General features: G+C 36.7%; 1 pseudogene; it reads right to left on the bottom strand.

Moving 5' to 3' along the window:
• Positions 1 to 445: 445 nt before the first annotated feature.
• The window catches only part of LOC118635310, a 32,716-nt pseudogene continuing 18,570 nt past the window's right edge, over positions 446 to 14,591 (bottom strand).

The following is a 14,591-nucleotide window of genomic DNA, read 5'->3' as shown; positions in this document are numbered from 1 at the left end:
GGCAGTGTTTCAGATGAGCAGCTCAAACACAAGAGCTTGTGAGTGCTATACTCTTAAAAAGAGTAAGTTCCTGTGAATCGAGCCACACAACAGTCACTCTCAGACACCTGTGTGCTTTCGTAAACGAGAGGAAAAGGTGGAGCTTCAACGGTGAGCACACGAGCATCACGTCATGCGTCACCGTGGCTGCAGGGGGTAACGCTCTTCCAGAGCAGGCAGTGAGGGAGCCCCAGGCAGAAGAGCCCAGCAGATGGCAGGTGAGATGTGTGGACGTGTGCCAGTGTCCTAACCTGGGGGAGAGGGAGCTTAGGAGATGTGACACAGAGTAGTAGGCGAGAGGACGCATGTGAGGATCTAGGAAGCGGGGTTAACCTCTGCATGCTCCGCTGGACGCATCGGTACTTGTGATTAAGACACAGAAGCAGCAGCAGAAACATTACACCAGGTTAGATACCACTTCCTGTGAGCAGCAGCTCTTGTACTTGGGGTGGAGCTGAGCCCCCTCTCCTGTTACTCCTGGGAAACCCGTTCCAAGGCCACATAGAAACTCTTCCTGTCATCTAGGCAATGCCAGCCGATTGGTCCAATCTCACAGTCTGCGCAGACCAGGAACTTGATGTTGCCCACATCCTTGGTGAACTTGATGTTGCCCACGTTCTCAAACATGAACATGTCCTCTACCAGCCAGTGCTCCTGGAGGAGGTCGCCATGGGGCTGCTGCCGTCAGCCAGGGCTGGCTTCTTCCTCATGGAGGGCAGAAAGAGCTGCCGGCAGGAGAAGAGTGCGGTCCCGGCTGTAGCACTCGCGAGCCGCAGCACTGGCACAGCACCGCCTTCAGGTTCTGGCCCTCAGCAAACACCAGCTCCTACCTTGGCGCCACCTCTGCCACCGCTGCCACCGCCACAGCCTCGGGACCTCTTGTGTCCATTTTTTAATTGCGTTCTTTGTTCTGGTTTTGTTGAGTTGTATGAGCACTCCATATATTCTGATGTATCATTGGCGATTATTCTTTCCCATACAGTGGGTTCCCTTTCCATTTTTATGGTTGTTTCTTTTGCTGTGCAGAAGCTTTTTAGTTTGATGTACTCCCATGCGTTCATTTTATCCTTTACTTCTGTTGCCTTAGATGATTATCAGTGGAAATTCTGCTGCATATGATGTCTGAAATTTTGTTGCCTACATTTTCTTCTAGGATTTTTATGGATTCACAAGTCACATTTAAGTCTTTTGTCCATTTTGAGTTTGTTCTTGTGTAGGGTGTAATTTGATGGTCTAGTTTTATTTTTTTTGCATGTAGTTGTCCAATTTTCCCAACACCATGTGTTAAAGAGGCTGTCTTTACCCCATTGTATGCTCTTGCCACATTTGTCAAATATTAATTGAGCATAATGTTTTGGGTCAATTTCTGTTCTCTTCCATTGATCTATATGCCTTTTCTTGTGCCAGTATGAGCCTGTTTTGATTATAGTAGCTTTGTTGTATAACCTGATGTCCAGTATTATGATCCCACCTGCTTTTCCCTTTTTTTTTTTTTCAAGGTTGCTATGGCTATTCAGGGTCTTTTTTGGTTGCATATGAACTTTGAATGTATTTGTTCTAGTTCTTTGAAATATGTTGTTGATGTTTTGATGGGGATTGCATTGAATCTGTAGATTGCTTTGGGTAGTATGGACATTTTAATGATGTTAATTCTTCCAATCCATGAACAAGGTATGTGCTTCCACTTTTTTATATCTCCCTTTATTTATTTTTTTAATGACCTGTAGTTTTCTGCAAATAGTTCCTTTACTTTTTTGGTTAAGTTTAGTCCTAGGTATCTTAACTTTTTTGCTGTAATGGTAAATAGATTTTTTTTAGTTTCTTTTATTGTGAGTTAATTATTGGTGTATAAGAATGCCATCAATTTCTTGATGTTTATTTTGTATTTTGCTACCTTCCCAAATTTGTTTATTTAATGTAGCAGATTTTTTTATGGAGTCTTTAGGGTTTTCTATGTATAATTTCATGTCATCTGCAAATAATGACAGTTTCACTTTCTCCTTTCCCATTTTAATCCCTTTTATTTTTTCTTCATTTCTCATTGCTGTGGCTAAGACTTCCAGTACTATGTTAAATAAGAGTGGTGAAAGTGGGCATCCCTGTCTTGTCCCTGTTCTTAAGGGAAATGCTTTCTGTGTTTGCTCATTGAGTATGATATTGGCTGCAAATTTTTCATATATGGCCTTTATTATGTTGAGATATGATCTCTCCATTCTCACATTGCTAAGCATTTTTATCAGAAATAGGTGCTGGATTTTGTATAATGGTTTTTCAGTGTCTGTTGATATGACCATATGATTTCTATCTTTCAATTTGTTTATGTGGTGTATCACATTTATTGATTTGTAAATATTGTACCAGCCTTGCATCCCTGGGATAAATCCCACTTGGTCATGGTGAATAATTTTTTTTTTACTGTATTGCTGGATTTGATTTGCTAGTATTTTGTTCACAATTTGGCATCTATGTTCATCAAGGATATTGGCTTGCAGTTCTCTTTCTTTGTAGTGTCTTTTTTGGTTTTGGAATTAGAATTATGCTGGCCTCATAAAACAAGTTTGGGAGTCTTCCTTCTTCTTGAATTTTATGAAATAAGTTTAGGAAAATCGGTGTTAGTTCTTCTGTGAATGTTTGGTAAAACTCCCCGGTGAAGCCATCTAGGCCTGGGCTTTTGTTTGCTGAAAGAGTTTTGATCACATCTTCAATTTCTTTAGTTGTTATTGGTCTGTTCAAGTTTTCTATCTCTTCCCAGTTCAGTTTTGGGAGACTATGTGTTTCTAGAAATTCGTTCATTTCACTTAGATTGTCAAATTTGTTGCCATATAATTGTTCATAGTATTTGTTAACAATCTTTTGTATTTCTGTGGTGTCAATTGTTACTTCTCTTTCATTCCTCGTTTTGTGTATTTGGGTTCTCTCCCTTTGTTTCTTGGTGAGTCTAGCAAAGGGTCCATCAATTTTGTTTATCTTTTCACAAAACCAGCTCTTTGTTTCATTGATCCTTTTATTTATTTATTTTTTAAATCTCTATTCCATTTATTTCTGCTCTGATTTTTACTATGTTCTTTCTTTTACTTGCTCAGGATTTTTCTTTTTGTTTGTTTTCTAGTTCTTTAAGTTGTGAGGTTATATAGTCAATTATAAATTTTTCATGTTTCTTGAGGTAGGCCTGTTATGTTATGAACTTCCCTCTCAGAACTGCTTTTGCTGCCTCCCATAGATTTTGTGTGGCTGTGTCCTGCCTACTTTTAATGTATTCAATTCTTGTGCATTTAGTACTGTGATAAATTTCTGGTCCCATTAAACAAATGTCTTGGAACAGTCAAAAGTTAAGTCAGTCTATGAAGAACTGGGCTGTAGAAACCATAAGATCCCTTAATGAATTAATAGAATCACTTGGGTTAGTAAAGAAAAGACCATTTTAATTTTCTGAGTCTCTATCTGGCAGTTGAAACAACAGAGTCTGGTAAGAATAAAAAATGAGGGAGCAGTGTTATTTAAATGATCCATTTTTTTTTTTCTTTTGCTTGATTTTCATCTAAATCTCTATGAAATGTTTTATAACTAAAATCCATTTGGGAAGTGTGTGCTTTTGTAGTCAGTTGTACAGCAAAAAATATTGAGGCTAGAGTTTTTAGCTTTATTGTGCTATATTTGGCAAATTAAAACTGTATATTTAAGGGGTACCATCAAGCTAATTAACACATTCACTACCTCACTAAGTTACCTTTCTTTGTGTGGTGAGAACAGTTAAGATTCCTTCTCTTTGAAAATTTCAAGTACACACTAGAGAATTGTTAATAGTCTTCACCATGTTGTACATTAGATCTCCAGACTTTATTCATCTTACAACTGAAAGTGTACCCTTTGGTCAACATCTCTTCCATTTTCCCTAACCTTCAGTCCTTGGTCACTAGCATTCTTTTGATATTGGGACCTCTGCCAGGAGATCGGGTTTTCAGCCTAGGTCAGATTAAAGGCAAGTTTGTGATGAACAGGGACATGGTTCAGAAGATTTAGGGGTACCAAGGCAGTTCAGCTTTGGCTTAAGGAGAAAGGGGCCCTCAATCACTCAGTGGAAAGAAAGTGACTTAAAGAACAGGTCTAACTGAGGGCCTTTATGTATACAACCCCAAAATTCTTTTGTTGGCTCCAGAACACATTCTCTACTTACAGTATTAAAAGAAATTCACCTAGTTCAGCCCTTGATTAAACAAATATTTATTGAACACATTTCCCTCTAAAGGAGAGAGACAATATAGTATAGTGATTACAATATATAGTGATGCATGCAATGATAGTGCAAGGACAAGGTGCTGTAGGAGCCTAGGTGAGAAGCACTATGTACTATAAGTCTTCGTGTATCCACTAAACAAATATGTAGTAGACATCTACCATGTTCCAGGCATTAGGTGGTGAGGATGGTATCCTGAATAAAAAAGACATGACTCCTGTCTTCCTGGGTTTTATAGTCTAGGCGGGAAGAAAATCTAATAGCTAATATTCCCCAGGTGTAATAAATTTTGTCAATCTGAGGTCATATGAACCTTTATGATAAGAAGTATTTAGAGTTCTCATCTTTTGACATGCAGTGTGTAGTGTATGTGTGGGTGTAATCTCCTAGACAGACAGAGATAGAAGTAAAGGTAGAGGTAGAGGTAGACATAAATATATATACACACAAAGTTAGGGCAAATAATAGTGCTGTAACAAAAAACCTCAAATCACAGTAGATAAACACACAATGAAAGTTTATATTTTTGCTTACTTCCCTGTCCAATGTGGATTGGTTGGGGTTGGAGTTTAGGGATTCTACTCTTTGCACCCATGCCTCTGATTTTGATACATAGCCTTTTCCTACCCTGCATAGTTATGTATCCTTATATGAATATATTTTATCTCCCTAACTAGACTCTTAGATTTCTTTATTTTCTCAGTGCTTATCATTTTTTGTTGAATATAATTTTCTACATGTTTGTACATTATTAATTCAATTCATGGAGCAGATTCAAAGAGAGTTGAATTATAGAGAGTTAAAGCAGGGAAAATAACTTGGAGATCATTTAGTTCAAACTCTCTTATTTTACAGATGAAGAAACTGAGATCTAGATATATGTAGTCCTAAGATTATCATTTCTCTCAATGACTCTCACCAGACACAGTCAGCCAAGTAGAAGACCCATCTCATATGGTAAGGGCACTGTGGGACCAGAGAAGATAATAAAAGGTAATTAACTATGGTGTGCCCTGCTTCCTATTAGCTTGCATGGTAAACTAGGAAGGGTATTTTAGCTAATCCACGTTATTTCTAGTGCTTGGACCCCTTCCTTTATCCCATCAATGTATATGTACAAGGATCTTTAAAATTTAAGCAGAATTGGAAAAAAAATTAAGACACACAGAAAAATAAAAATAGACATGTACTAATGGAATGTTTACAGTACACTCTCATAGGATACTGGGAAAGCCCTTGGCAGGCTTGTTGTAAGCAAAACCTCCTTTGGAATTTAGTCAAGATACTAATTTTAATTGAAACAAGTGGGTGAGGGGAAGGGAGCAATTTCATTCAACTACAGTAAATTGAATTCCATAGGAGTCAGTCTGTTTTTGGTTGTGATTAAAAGCCTTTGGAAGCCTCAAAAACTAGAAACAAGAACCTCAACCTCCTAGAGTCAGCAGCTCAAGATGAGTTTGAAAAAGGTTTTATTTAAGAATATACATCTCAAATGGTTGGGCTTGATGACCACCAAAAAATAATTTGACTGCAACAAATATAATATGTACATAGTCACTTCTCATTATATGTGAAAAACGTAGGCTCAAACAGAGTTTAGAATTTTCCATACAGTTTATCACTCAGTACAAAAAAAAAAAGACATTATTTTGATATTAAGTCATACCTCTTCTGTTTATGCCGGGGTCTAACTCTCCTCTCATATTTAGAACATTTGCATTTTGAAAAATATGCTTCCAAAGCAATTCCAGAAATTTAAGTACCACAAAACAATGTAAATTTTCTTTGCTCATTTACCAGTTTTTCCATCCTGACATAAATAAAAAGATGGTGCCAGGGTTCAGAGACTTGTCTTTCTCAACCATGAATTTCAGATGAACTTTCAAGTTTCCAACATTTTCTTTTGCTCCAGGTCAGATAGTAATTTCAATTATTAAAACCATAATCTTGAAGACAAGCATAACTTTTGTAGCTTACTTATAAATTTGTAATTTTAGTGACTTAGTTTATGCTGAACATGAATAATAAACTATCACCTATTAAACATGGAGAGCACCAGAAGTTACTAATATGATTTATAATGCACTGAAAAATGAGATTCATTATTATTTTACGTTTTAAAGATTTGCTGTAGAGTAATGTAAACAAGTATTTACTTTAATTAATAAAATAAGAAGGAGTTGTTAGGACTCTGTTTTATCTAGAAAATAATGATCCAATGACCAGAAAGCTCATACTTGGTAAAAAGAATTCTCTGCACTTACTGAATTCCACCAGAAAATCTGTTCTTTTGAAAGACAATAAAGCATCTCTAAAAGTTTATCTTACACTGCTAATGGCCCCTTTCAGTTCTTGCCAGCTTACCCTGTCTTTAAAGCAAGGTCAGTGGGAGGGCCTTTGCTCAAGGGAGAGAGAATTTGAAGTATCTATGTTACTTTTATTTTCTGTTCTTAAATTGCCTTTGTAGAGCAAGACATTTATTAGTGGGCTTTGACAGATTCTTGAGGTTACAAAATCATAGGTGTAAGAGATAATAGGCTAACTTGTTCAGACTCCCCAGCTAGCATTCATTAGATAACCCCTCCCCCTATAATCTAGGTTCACCATGCTATCTATGTTTGTCTCTCATTGTTCCCTAATATTAACATCTGCTTTTGTTGGTGTTTGGTTTAAAAATGGGTTTTAAGAGGGCTGCTATTTCATATAGATTGGAATATTTTTCAAATCTACTTTTATTAGCTAATCAAGTAAGATTCCTCTACACTACATGGAAGATCTTTTCCCTTACTTATTGAAATTTAGCTATTTCTTCAAACCCAGGCCATCTCTACTTTTTTTCCATGAAGCCATTGGCAACTACTCTGTAGTCCTTGTTTGAGTAGCTGTAGTGCTTATAATGTATCTGTGCCTGGATAGCTCATATGTAGAAATATTATTCTCTAATGATTTTACATAAAATATGTTATATAAAATGTATAACCTCTGAATTTCAATATAAACAGCATTTACATTTTAATATGAACACACATACTAGAAGCAGAATTTATAGAGTTAAGCTTTCTTCTAGGGAAGTCATGAATGATTGTAGAGGTACTGCCATTGTTCCAGAATTTGGGGGGTATGCTTTCAGAGAAAAAATTAAATCTCATGTCACATCATATTTGTGATTCCAAATGAAATTACCTAGCTTGATAACACACTTCATTTGACATACTTTATTCCAACTTGTTTTAAAAGTATTTACAAGATTTAAATTTAACCGCAAAAACAGATTTCTACTAGTGAATAAGATAAGGTAGCTTGGCTGGTGTGGCTCAATGGATTGAGCATAGACCCACACACCAAGAGGTCTCTAGTTTGATTCCCCATCAGGGCATATGCCCAGATTGCTGGCTCAATCCCCAGTAGGGGCTATGCAGAGAGGCAGCCAATCGATGTTTCTCTCTCACTGATGTTTCTATCTATCTCTCCCTCTCCCTATAAAAATCAATGAAAACATTCAAAAAGAAAAAAAGATAAGGGTGTGTGGGGGAGGAACAAAGTTTCCTCTACTCTCAAGGTTCTTTTGGTTGGTCTGATAATCAAATAGACATGAGACAGATTAGCAAGAGAAAATAACTAAATTTAATACATGCATATGTATGAAAACCCCACATACACGAGAGAGGCAGAGACCTCACATACAAGAGATATTTAGAGATAGAAAGGGAGCATGGGTATATAAGACATTCTGAGCTAGGGATGAGTTAATGCACCATGAGGCTTCAGAGGGTCACTGCAAGGAGAGCACATGCTCAGTAATTACTAGTTTACCTTGCCATATAGATAGGTAAAAAGTCATTTCTGGTTCCCTTGCTAGTGTGGCTCAGTGAATTGAGCATTAGTCCCATGGATTGAGAGGTCCTGGTTCAATTCCCGGTCAGGGCACATGCCCGGGTTGTTGGCTCAATGCCTGGTAGGTGTGTGCATCAATGTTTCTCTCTCTCTCTCTCCCTCTCCCTTCTTCTCTTTCTACAAATCAATTAAAAAATCTTTAAAAAACATCATTTCTGGTGATAACTCTTATCATGGGTCAGGCTCCTAATTTAAATTTATCTAGGTAGTTAGGGAGAGAGCAGAAGTTTCTCTTCAGCCCACAGGGTCTCTGCTGCCTTTAGCTAAAAATAATCCACATACTACTGAGGGACATTTGGGACATTTGGGTGGTTTGTTCTAAATCCCCACAAGTGTGTTTCAAGTTTAGAACAGAATCACTAAAGAAGAGTTACAGAAATGTTTGCAGTAGTCTAATAAGTAAATTACTCCCTACAGTGACTACTTTGAACAATATAATTCTCATTTGTTTGTATAAATTTGCTATGTTGTTAAAAATAAATTCATGATTGCTGTGTTCTCAGGAGGCATATGTTAAAGTGTATACCAAGTCTTATAGCCTCAACTGGGTATTTAACCTCAGGAAGGTTAAGTAACCTTAGGAAAGTTAAGTAACAAGTTCTCTGTGCCTAACTTTTTTTTTCATAAGTCAAATGATTATAATAAGACCTGTCTCATAAGATGATATGAACACTAAATGAGAATACATGGAAAATAGTTATCCATTGAGCCTGCCGTGCCATAAATTCTTAATAAACATTAGCTGCTCTTGTTATTATTATTGGTTCTTTGGAAATCCTTGTTCTCATGTCTTTAATCAAATCCTGTGTTCAGATTTCATAGTTTGGACCCCAGTTGCCTTATATTTAGGTGGTTATGTAGAACACTTCTGCTAAAATTATCTTGATCTCTTTCCAAGCTCATTCCTTGAATCCTCTTAGTGGCTTTCTATTTAATTCTGTTCCAACTTCAAACCCCTTGAAGCCAATGTTTATATCCTATTACAGTTATTGAAGTCGGAGACTATACTTTTTTATGTTATCCAGTATCATGTAAATTACATTAATAAATAACAATAATAACATAATGAGCTGCATTGAAGAACTAGCAGCAACCTGAAATGCACTTAGGGAAAATATTTGTGGGAAATCTCATTGTTTTCTAAAATGAAACTCTCCAGTTTGAAGTCACATGGTTATTAGCCATAATTCAGAATCACACAAGAAGCAATCAAAAAACTTACTCTCTTCTAAAATGAACATGGATAACTGATACTGTTAATAAACAAACTCAGGGATCATTGCCTTGTCCTTGTACATAGATGAAAACAGAGTGTTTTAGGAGATGGAGGTTTTCAGAGTGGTTTAAAAAATGGTCAGAAGTTGTTCTATTTGACAAACCTTACTATCCATGTTGAAAATGGGCAAGGAAGTAATCAGATCTAAAATAGAAAATTACAGCCCAATTTGTGTTCAGGTCTCCTCTGTGTCTCCTTTTGGTGTCCAGAGTCACTGCCTCACACCTGACACTAAATAAATACCAAGGAATGTAAGACTTTGTCATTTGACAGAGCACATTGTCAAAGTTCTTATTGTTCACTTGACCTAAATTAATGGAAGCAATCATGATGAGAGCATATCAGTAATGTTAAAATACATTAAACTGAGACCTTTTGTCTCTGAAGAATAATGTTTTGTTTTGAGATTTCTCATTATACAAAGTAATGAAACAGCAAAATCATTATGTACATCTGTGTTTGTTGATACTTGACATTTGGTTTTAAAGTGAGATTTAGGAGGACCCTATTTAATCTGGATTGGACTCTCCTGTGATCCAAATTATTTGCTGCCATTTAGATTTCATTTCTATAGTTGAAGCATCTAGTTGTCCCAACATAAAATTAAAAAAATCTTTTTTTTTTTTTCATTTATTGATGTTAGAGAAAGAGGAAGTGAGAGAGAGAGAGACACATCAATGAGAGAGAACATTGATTGACCGCCTCCTGCATTCCTCCCACTGGGGATTCAGGCCCACAGCCTGGGCATGTGTCATGACCGGGAATTGAACTGGCAACCTCTTGGTGCATGGGTCGATGCTCAACCACTGAACCACACCGGCCGGACCCAACATAAAATTAAAAGGCCTCTTCCTTTAATTAATTATGCTTACCATATTCTGCTCCATTATTCAGCTCATTCATCTTGAAGAGTTTGAATTAACTGTATCTCAGGGCCATAGACAAATGGCACTCTCAGCTAAATCTGTGCTTTGGAGAGTCTTTGGAATACAATTGCTATTGGCTCAAATTCAAACTCCTTAATCTAGCATTTAAGCCTTCCATACTCTGGCCCCAATTTGCCTTATCCTTTCATAAAATCCCTTCCATGTTTCCTGGACGTGGTAGTTACTTAATAAATAAGTTATGTTCTTTCTTTTCTGCAGCTTTCCTTGTGCTTTAATTAAGCTGGTATCTAAATACTTCTCTGCTTTTCAAACCACCCATCCTTTAAAGTCCACTGAAATCCCATCCTTTCTTGAAAGTTTTCCTTGTAGTATCATTTTTCACTACTTTTTCTCTTCAGTTTCTTTGGGGCTAGGTGCTAGATGCTGGAAGCTAGTTGATAAATTTTTTATACAGGTAGATCTTTTCATCATGATTATAATGGCCAAATGGCGAAGGACCATACCTTATACACTTACATATCCTCCAAAATGCCGCAGTCAGTGCTCAGCTGATAAATGATTGATTGGCCTGCTGTAACTTTAAGTAGTTTATTTGATGAGTATATATTGCCTACCATAAGGGGGTTTCTGAGAAAGTGAGACTTTCATGATGAATGAAATATGGGATTGAATTTCATTTGAAAGTGCAATTATATTATTCTGGAAGGATAGAAGTGGTTTACTTTTTAAAATGTTATTTGCCTTTTATCTGTAATGGAATCAGTAAATCCCCTCCTGATTTAACATGGAGTATGTTGGTAAGTGGCTGTTAGGTTTCTAATCTGAAATTCAGAAAATAAAATTGGACTTTCAGCTGGAATTTCTATTTCAGGAGTGCCATATTAAGCATATGTTGTTATATGGACTACTCAGAACCTAAATATACCTGTAAGATAGTTTTTAACATAGGGCAGTCTGAATAAAATAGGTTTTTATGATACTAAAATATTTTCAGGGACTTAAGAGTGTTTGCAAAAAACTAGGTCAAAAAGTTAATATGGAGAAGGATTAAAGAATTTGGGAGATCAGGCACCTATTAGATGATTGTAATACTTTAGGATTATAACTTGCATTTTCTAAAGAATATGCATAATTCTCATATTTCACTAATAGTCCACTTATTAGTTTAAAATAGAAAAGCTCCCATAAATACTTTTCTATAAAAACACTTTATATATTTTTAAATATTCCACATAGTTTTAAAAGTATAAAATGTATATATTTCAGCTTATGTTTTTATTTTATTTTATTTTTGTTCAGATAGAGTGGGAGGGAGAGAGAGGGAGAGAGAGAGAGAGAGGGAGAAATATCAACGTGAAAGGGACACATCGAGTGGCTGCCACCCACACGACCCAACCAGGGCCCTTAGCAGGAACTGAAACCGGGTCTGTCTGGACCGCAGGCCAATGCTCTAACCACTGAGAAAAACCGATGAAGGCATGTTTATTTTTTGGAAGAAGAACAGTGATTTGTGTTTTTCCCCCTTCCAAATAAGTGGTCTGTGTTGCAGCTACTCCATTCAATTGTTGTAGGTGGATTAAACCATTGTGTCTTGGTTATAAGCTATAACAATCCTTACAAACCTAATGACTGGTTTGGTCAGTTGCAGGAAATAATCAGTGAATTTCATTGAAGAACTGATTGTGTCATGAGCTAATGAATCAAATAAGTAAAATTAGTTGATGCAGAAGAATTGAATAGGCATAACTCTGTGAATTATAAATATAACAGACCCTGACAATCAGGAGGGTATGGATTACCTACCAATGTAAAATCTAAACAAAGCCAATCAGAACATTCATGAAATGAGGCCTATACTAGGCACTTACTCTCTGAGTAGAAGTTACTGTTTTTACTGATGTTGCTTCTTGTGCTCATGGATGTTAGTACTACCTCTTTCTTGGAGTCTCAAGTGTGACTAGTGTGACAGCCCAGCAACGGAGATGCTGTATATGTGCATGCGTGTGTGTGTGTGTGTATGTACATGCATACATACACACTTTTAGGAAAATAAAATTATATAATGTATATTATATTATATTGTAATTTGATTTTTTGCTTAATGAATGTTTTGGATATTTGTTAATTTTATTTTTGTTGGAAATATGCTTATCCAAACTTTGTGAATTATCTGTATTTAATTTTCATTTGACTTTGTCCTTGCACCCAAATTTTTCAGAAATAGCTTCTTATCCTAGGTTGGTATATATTTTGTCTACTGTCACAGCTCAATAAATGTTTGTATGGGGGTGGGGTAAAAGCATCAAATGATGCATCCCCAAAGCTCAGGAAATCTAGGTTTTTGGCTAATATACTATCATTGATGAAATATTTTTTGTTCCTTAACATTAACAGGATGATCAAAGGTTAAGCATGTTTGAATATGACTTATATAATAGGTATGCACAATGAGTCTTCTGAGTATATGGACTATGGCAACTGGGTGAATAATTGACTATCTCAGGAAAAAGTAAAAATTTTAACTGAATCATGCCCATAATTCATCCTTATAAAGCAGGAGTTCATTTCCATTCTTTACAGCTTGTTATGAATGAATGTAAGAAAGCTAAGGCTGCAGTCAAATATATTTTTCATAAAATTCTTTCAATTTGAGATAGGTAGGTTGACATTTTCTTGATTTATTTAATGAGATGCTTTCTCTCCTATGCTATATTATTGTTTTAAAAAATTTATTGAACACTATAGACAGAGAAGGTTGGAGGCAGAAAAGAGGGAGTTTGTCAAATCTTAGTTTATACCAATTACAAACAAAATTTTTGTTGTAGCATTGAGAAAAAATCAGTAGCTCTGCCTATTATTACTGGAAAATGACCAGCAGTAAGGTAGCCCAAACTACAGTGGCCAAAATCTGGAAGCCAGGCAGATCTAGAGAGGGACTAGACAGAGCATTACAAAGATCCAGGAAGGTATTGGCAGTGGGGAGTAAAAACAAGGAAGTCTAGACATATAGGTAACTGTCCTCAGAGAAACTGAGCAATAAATGCAAAACCCAACAACCAAGTTTACATGCATCATAGAAGGCCGATGGCAGCTATTTAGGTATTCTGGTAGCCACTAAATGCCAGGTCTAGCTCTACCAGAAGATGATGGGGCCTGAGATTTGGAGCCAGATTTCCATTCCCCAAAAGGACTGGAGTGGAGACAGTACCCATACCCTAGGGAAACTGTAGTTTTAGTCACTGGTGTTATAAAGAAGCAAGGCAGAGACTGGGTTCCTGGAATTAGGATCAAGGATGGGGCTTAATTGTAAAAGGGAGATACTGAAATACTGAAAGTGTTTGCAAGGTTAGAACAAGTCCAGCAGCAAAGCTAAGTTGATGCCATGCATTTGACTTATTTAGAACCATTTGTATTATTCCACTTGAATTATTCATGATTGGTCCAGATTCAGGGACAGGGTTGGAGATGGATGCAGGAGGATAAGTGGAATAAATTCCCCTTTTCCATCAATCCTTTGATTATTTGACAAAAATCTGAAAATTATGATAGAAATAATTATGAGAATTACTTTGCTACATGAATTCTTCCCTTGTTACACACACACACACACACACACACACACAATCCTCACACGCTCACAATACTCACACACTCAGTAAAATGTGGATCCACAGGAAGAAAGCTGAACCAGCCTTAAGTGTACATAGCCTTCCCTGTGATGAGATGTGTTCTCTTCTAACCCTAGCCATCTCCCATTATGAATGGCCTGAAATCCCTCTACTGGCCACTCCTTTGGGAAGAAAAAGAGATGGTTGCTGCATAGTTACTTTGAAGAAAATATATTTCATATATTTCAGGGAAGACACAGAAAGGGTAAGGAATGTCTCTTTATCCAGGGCTAGTCCCATACAAAATTCCTATGTAGAAATGAAATAGATCTTTGCCTTCTTCCCACCTCACATGTTATAATAATAAACTGGTGATCTAGAAAGTAAAACATTCTGAGTTCTTTGAGCCACTGTAGCAAATCAATGCAACCTGAGGGGGGCGTCCTTGGAACCTGACAGTCCCTTTGAAGCACATGTAACAACCTGGATTTGACACTGGTTTATGAGGGTGAGAGGGGAGTCTTGCAGAACTTAACCCTTAACCTGTAGAACTTGGTGCTGTCTCTAGGTAAATAGTCAAAATTGAATTGATTTGTGGGACACACAGTTGGTGTCCAGAGATTTGCTTCCTGGTGTGGGGAAACACCCCCCGC

The sequence above is a fragment of the Molossus molossus genome, unplaced genomic scaffold (assembly GCF_014108415.1).
Source record: "Molossus molossus isolate mMolMol1 unplaced genomic scaffold, mMolMol1.p scaffold_m16_p_2, whole genome shotgun sequence".
Classification (NCBI taxonomy): Eukaryota; Metazoa; Chordata; class Mammalia; order Chiroptera; family Molossidae; genus Molossus; species Molossus molossus.
Note: the sequence above shows the minus strand (reverse complement) of the source record. Positions and strands in the feature narration are given on the sequence as shown.